Raw genomic sequence first — 7,846 nt, forward strand, 5'->3', positions numbered from 1 at the left:
AAATCACAAAGTGCTTCACATAGATCAAAACAAAACATGAAATCATGAAAAATATAAGGAGGAGCTTGACCATGTAGAGCCCTGAAAGTTATAGTCAGGATTCTAAAATGGATTCTAAAGTTAACGGGTAACCAGTGCAGAGACATCACAATAGGAGTGATGTGAGCTCTCCTGCTTGCTCCAGTTAGGAGCCTCGCTGCAGAGTTCTGGACCAACTGAAGGCGGTCAAGGGCTTGTTTGTTAAAGCATATGAAATGTGTGTTACAGTAATCGAGAAAGGAGGAGATAAAGGCATGGATAACCATTTCAAGTGCATGTTTTGACACCAACCTTTGCAGTTTGGAGATATTTCTTAAGTGATAAAAACAATTTCGGACCAGCATTTTTGGGTGGCCTTCAAGAGACATTGATCGTTGAAAAACAACACCCAAATTCCTCAAATTTGATTTGACAGCAGCAATTAAATGACCAAGCTGCTGCCTAATCAGGGAAACCATGCTCTCAGGGGCAGTGATCAGACATTCAGTCTTTTCAGTTTAACTGAAGGAAGTTATCTTCTAGCCAGCTGGTGATAGCTGATGGACACTATAGCAGTTCAGACAGTTTATAGAACTCAGAATCCTTAAACGAGCAGTACAGCTGAATGTCATCTGTATACAGCTGATAAGAGACATTATGAAAATAATCAATTATCCATCCAAGAGGGTGTATGTACAGTAGAAACAACAGTGGACCCAAAACAGAGCCTTGGGGTACCCCACAGAACAGATCAGTAGAATCTGACATGATTTGGTTAAATAGAGCCAGCACATTTAAGTAATTGTTCTCTGAACTTTACTACTTTTCAAAATACCTATTTATTTTACTTTATTGACATCCATTTAAACAGTAACAAACAGGGATAAACTGGTGTCTGAAAATGATAAATTTCAAGTACAGCTAAACTTGGTTGATAATAAAAATTAATAAATGAAATAAAAAAGTGATGAAATAGTACACAGAAGTAATTACAATAGCATTTTTGTGATTTTATTTCAAATATTTAAAAAACTGGTAGCACTTTCTTTTACAGTCCTCTAATTACTTAGTACTTATATGGTAATTACATAGTAAGTTAAAGTGTATTAGTGTTTCTGAGTTCTTAAACTGTTATTACCATGTAACTCGGGTTTGATTCTAGTTTTTATTTTTATTAATCATTCCCAGTATATACTGCTTTACACAATAACTATACTTTATTACAGTTACTCACTTTAGTTACACAATAATACACTTTAACTTACTATGTAATTACCATGTAAGTACTTAGTAATTAAGGGACTGTAAAACGAAGCGTTACCAAAAAACATGTCGAGAGGAGCCAGTTGAGGTGGCTCGAGCATCTGGTCAGGATGCCTCTTGAACGCCTCCCTGCTGAGGTTTTCCGGGCACATCCAACCGAGAGAAGGCCTGAAGGGAGACCCAGGACACTTTGGAGGGACTATGTCTCTCAATTGGCCAGGGAACGCCTTGGGATTCCCCCAGAAGAGCTGGCCCAAGTGGCTGGGGAGAGGGAAGTCTGGGCCTCTCGACTAGGCTGCTGTCCCAGCGACCCGACTCTGGATAAGTTGAAGAAAATGGGGTGGATGGATTGATGGATGAAAAACTTGTAATTATTTTTTTCTCTGCAGGATTCTCACACACAGCTCAGATATTACTCATTTTCATTGTGATAAAGATGAATGTTTCTGCGCCGTTTTCTTTTCTTTTAATTGCATCAATGTAAAAATGATCTAAATGGCAACATGGACACTGGAGTTTTTCAACAGTGGGTTCAAGTTTTTCCTTAAATGTGTCAATTATCAGTACTGTATATTTCTCTGCTCTCCCTAACAGTTTGTAACAATGGACCGGAGTCACTGAGTTATCTCCAGAAAGAGAACAGAGTAGGTAAAAATAACAGAAAACACAAAAATATTTGGTAACACTCTACAGTTAGGGTCTCTTTATTAACATTACCAATATTGTTAACTATTAAGTGTATTTTAGGTTAGGACAAAAGGCCGGGGTGGTGTCAGCTTAGTAATGCATTACATAATGGTTAAACAGTTGTTAATACTTAATTTAATAATTCATTTATTTAAAAATAGCTTATTCATGCACAATAATGCGTTAAGTAATGTTAATAAAGGGATCCTTATGGTAAGGTGTAAGTCAATATTTTATTTTGCGATTGTGTGTGTGTGTGTGTGTGTGTGTGCGTGCGTGCGTGCGTGCGTGCGTGCGTGCGTGCGTGCGTGTGTGTGTGTGTGTGTGTGTGTGTGTGTGCGTGTGTGTGTGTGTGTGTGTGTGTGTGTGTGTGTGTGTGTGTATTATAAATGCCAAAAGCTGCGCAGAATTTCTGGCCTGGAAGAAATTAGTAGAAAAAAAACAAAGTAATGAGTAAAGCTAATGATCCCTAAAGTAAAACTAAATAGTCGCTAAGCGGTTGGAATGCTGTTCAGGTTGTTTTCTGAGGGGGGTTCAGCTGGGCTGCAAAAATCAAAGCTCCTAACTCCTTATGCTTTGCCAAATGCAACATGCAAATGAATTCAAACCAATAGCCACCCTGTTTAAGTTTGCATGCAGTTATTATTTATAAAAATAAATTTTAGTAACAAAACAGCTGCTGTTTCCTCCAGCAGGTCTCATAATCCACGGGAGAATCTCTGCAATCTAATCTGAGGCTAAAAGGTAAAATTCACACAAATCAACATTCATATTTCTTGTTTTATTATTATTTTTTTTAATATAAAAAGATGAAGCAAAATATTGGTTATCTGCTGTAATCAGTTTCAACCACTGCACATCCTGCCATCGCTCTACACGCAAAGCACATGAAGGAATGTAAACTGGTTTGCTCTGTGGGATATAGAGTGCAGCAGTCTCATAATCAAACAAAAAAAAAAGGATTTGACTCCAGAAACAGCTATGCTGGATGGATCTAGATGTAAATTCTGTAAAAGCTTCATTTTAAAGCTGACACAAGTGCTATTCCACGCAGGCTGAAACTATAACGATCATGTTGGCATTAAAAGCACGAGTAGAAATGGAAAACCCTGCAAAGCCCAACGATGCCAGTGGTAAAAAAATAAGTGCATAACTGAGAGATTACACAGAAAACCACAGCAAGGCGCGCTGGTCCAACCCCACTTCAGCAGGAAGGGTTTTTCTTTTGTTTTTAGCATGAAGGCATCGTGACAGCACTGCTATTTATTTAAACTCCCATTTGACTTTAAAAGGGTGAAAGAGAAGCAGCAGCTCTGACTCAGCTCAGGCAATTTTGTTTTGAACTAGAACTTCTGCAGGCAGCAATGCTGAAACCTGTAATTAACGTCAGCCTGGAAAGCAAAGGGAGTTTGATTAGAAAGTTGCAGCACTTCCGAGAAAAACAAATTAAGTATTGCAGTATTCCAGAATCCGTCCACGGTTACAGTACTGTCAGGGCTTTAAATAGAGCTCATGGTTATGGGAAAAACCTTATTTAAGATATAAACTCTTATTTTGCTAACTCAGTAACAGCTTTTCTGAAAGCTCTGGGCATTCCCACACACCCCCTATGAAAGAAAAAAATTCCAATATATATTTCTGTCAAGTCTCCCCTTTGCTTTTCCAGGCAAAGAGTGGGATTTGCGGTTTGGATCCAGTGAAAGGCTTGAGAGGAGGGGCTGGGGTGGGAGAGCTGTTGGCAGGACTTGTTCAAAAACCAACCATGTTTCTTTTCCATTCCTATTTTGTTTTTTTGCCTTACATGAGAACTCCCAAGCCCGTTTTTCTGTCCTAATTGTTTTACTTTGTAGGGATTTACAGTCATGAAGGCGGTGGAACGCATCCCAGGCAGAAAGCAGTAGAAGAGGCTTTTTGTGGGGGCTGCTGGTGACCTCGGGCTGAACTGGAGAAAACCTGGTTAATTCTGCCACTGCTGCTCCAGCTCCACCTCCACACTGTGTAATTACCCCTGAACACATTATAATGTTATAATTATGAGGCATGCTTAATTAATGGAAGATATTTTCTAGGGTTTTATTCTCCCTACTTAAGGTCAGGGATTGCTTTAAATCACTTTTCAGGATGAGGGCCAAATTGAAAATGCAAACATTATTTAATGTTAGTTCCATTAATTTCTACTAAAATTTGTTAGAATCCTTGGTTGTGTTTGTATTTTTTTAATCTGCAGAATTGTTGGAGGGCTTCCAGTTCTGCATTTGGGTCAAATTCCTCCCAAAAACCATGAAATTAGGTCCAAATAGGCATATTGATAAAAATCTGAATATAAAAATAAGAAAAGTGTTGATTTATGTCAACAGCTTACTGGAGAGACAAAAGCCATCATTCTAGAAGTTCAGGTGAAGGCCACACACACAATCACTCAGAGGACCACACTTCGGACATGCCTGCCTTAAAGGATCCAACCTAGAGGATTCCTTTATCATTTTAAACATTAGCAGCATGTAGCTTGTCCTGCATAACAGATCTTAATCTGGTGGATTGTTTTAGAATTTAATCTGCAGATCTGAAGCTGTGGTTATGGTGCTTTCAAGGCACACTAAGGAAGTTTTGGCGTCTTTTAACACCCCCTACTGTCCGTTTTAATTCACAGTGGTAAAAACTAACTCTCCTCCTCGATGTGTGTTATCAGCTGAAATGTCTACTCAGCCTTCATCAGCTCATCACTAAATCAACAAATCAGCTGTGTTCAAGCAGAAAAAGATTTAATAAACAGGCAGGAATCATGCTGGAAGCACACCTCAGCACTAGCATGTTAGCTAGCCATTTTACTGTTGACTAACAGATTTCCCGGTATAAAATATGACCAACAATGAAGAAAGATCCTGAGAGGAGGAATTTTGTTGCATGTTGGTAAATACAAACACAAAAGTCCGAGCCCTGGGTGATATTGGCTTGCTACTCTAGAAGCTACACGCGGCTAGCCAACAATTTAGCCGGCAACGTGATCAGCTAGCGGGACTGGATAAGGGTGGTTCAACAGTTGCCCCAGGTGGTGATGAGTGTTGAGACTCCTAAACGAGGATTTGAAGGTGTGTGAGTATTGAGGAGCTTGGAGACAACATCAAAGACTGAATGACTGACAGGTAAGAAGAGAGCTTAAGTGGGTCGTAGGGTGATTGGACGATCGATAACAGACGTGATCACTACCACATGACAAACATATTTAGAAATAATTACAAACCTGGAGAAAGCTAAAGCATGCACAAAGAAAACATATTTAACTATTACTTACAAGCACAATAGGATAATCGTTAGGTTTGCCTCCAATCTGGATCCTTAATTTGTCTTTGAGCTCTGTGATTCAGAAAACTCCTGAATTGACTCTAATTTGACTGCTAGTGTGGTCGGCGGTTCTCTTTTTGTCTTATCAGATCAAGGTTTCCTTTATTACTTTGAAGGCTCTGCCATGATGAACATGATACAATAAATGCCAACCTGGTCATAGTTAGTTTTTTCTGAGGTGTAAACATGGATTGCTGTAAAGCCTTACAGCTTCTCCCAAGATATGTGACTCTGAGACCTCAGGGCAGAGAGGTTCAAGTTATATGCTGCCTCAAGGGGCAGAAGGGGCTTCCTTCACCCTATAAAGGTCGTTTTAGCTCCTACTGGCACACAAACATAAATTATAAATACGACAAGTAAATTTTTCTGTTATTATGAGCTAATTTTTTTTGTGCTTGTAGAAATAAAAAAACATCTTAACCTGTTTTTTCTGTTAGTGAGTAGTGACTACCACCTGAAGACTATTTGAACTTTTCTCAAGAAATGTGATTAAATGTGTTAATACCTATAAATACCTATAAATACCTATTAATCTAACCTCTAGCCATACAAACGAGAGTGACCAATAAAACCAGGCCAGGAATTTGGGTTTTCCAATCATCACCTGCCTTAAAAAGGTGAAAAGTAGACTTATTAGATTTGCCTTTCCGAGTGTTTGTTGTGTTGTTTCATGAATCACTGGATGGATTCAATTCATTTCAATTCAATTCAATTCAATCCATTTCAATTCAATTCAGTTCAATTCAATCTTATTTATACAGCGCCAAATTCAATTCAATTCAATTCAATTTTATTTATATAGCACCAAATCATGACAAGGGTTATCTCAAGGCACTTCGCATAATAAACATTCCAATTCAGGTCAGTTCATTAAGCCAATCAGAAAAAAAAATCCTATATAAGGAACCCAGCAAATTGCATAAAGTAACTGACTAGTGTCAGTGACTTTACAGCAATCCTCATACTAAGCAAGCATTTAGCGACAGTGGAGAGGAAAACTCCCTTTTAACAGGAAGAAACCTCCAGAGGATCCTGGCTCAGTATAAGCAGCCATCCACCATGACTCACTGGGGATCGAGAAGACAGAGCACACACACACACACACACACACACACACACACACACACACACACACACACACACACACACACACACACACACACACACACACACACACACACACACACACACACACACACATACACACACAAAGCAATGTGTCTATGGTTACATTGTGATTGCTTAGTAAATATTCTATTTGGCGAGAGATAAACTTTATTCTATTTATCTTAGTGAATCTATGATTAAACAGGTAAATTAGTAGTAGCACATCCAACGTCAAGGAAAGCAAAAAGTTATTATCAGGAGAGGGAGAAAGTTTAAGTTTTTAGCAGCAGTGTGCTAGACGATGGCCCCCTCCATGAGGCCACCACAGCTCAGCAGAACATCAATGTAGCTTCTTCTGGGGAGAAAAACACGTATAGAAAAATTAAGTTAACAGCTGAAATAGCAGGAAATAGTACAGTTAAAGAGCAGATTGTGGAAGAAAGTAGTAGTGTGTGAAAAGTGGTTAGTGTGTCCTCCATCAGTCTAAGCCTATAGCAGCATAACTACAGAGTAGGGCTGCACGATTATGGCAAAAATGAAAATCACGATTATTTTGAATGAAATTGATATCTCGATTATTTAACACGATTATTCAGTAACTTTGATTTAAGTCATTTATTGAACATAACATTGACTTTTTAACATTTATCATCTGTAGCTTTACAGACATTTAGCAAAACTGACTTTTAATTCTCCCAAACTAAACGTGTAACTTTGTGTAAAGTGCAACAACAACTGAAATGTACAAAAACACACTGTATTAAAATAGAATACATATATAAAGAACATTTTTCCATGAACTTCCACAACCTACTGAAACTACTTTCAATAGTAAAAAAATGAAATGTGAAAGCCAATTGTTTTCAATCATCCTTCATGAATCAAGGTCAAACATCACACTTTATTTTGACTTTAAGTGGCTAAAAAGATTTTTCGTGTTGCTTTGTGGCGCACGCACAATGGCATGGCAATATTTACATATTATTGTTTGCTGACACACATCTGCTTCCTCAAACCTGAAGTGTTTCCATACCACAGAAGCGATTTTTCCTTTTTTCTCCACCAGCGGTTGTCTTTCTTTGGTCATTGTCTCCCCCTTATCTTTTCTGCGTGACTGCTAACACACTAGCCTTGCTTGAAACTTTAGCACCGCTGCTGAAGACGAGCACACATGGGGCTGGCTGTGGGGAGAGCAGTCTGACAGAGTCTCCCGGGCTCCCGGTGCTGTGTTATGTTGTGCCTCACACAACGTGGCTAATGTGAGAGAGCGTCGTCACAGGCTTACATGCAGTGCTGCGCTGTGCTACACACAAAGCAGCACGGGGAAACAAATGAACGGAACAAAATAATCGGATTTTTTCTTTTCATGATCGTTAAAAATCCATATCGTAACTGAGATTAAAATTCAATTAATTGCCCAGCCTTACGG

The sequence above is a fragment of the Nothobranchius furzeri genome, chromosome 9 (genome assembly GCF_043380555.1).
Source record: "Nothobranchius furzeri strain GRZ-AD chromosome 9, NfurGRZ-RIMD1, whole genome shotgun sequence".
Lineage (NCBI taxonomy): Eukaryota > Metazoa > Chordata > Actinopteri > Cyprinodontiformes > Nothobranchiidae > Nothobranchius > Nothobranchius furzeri.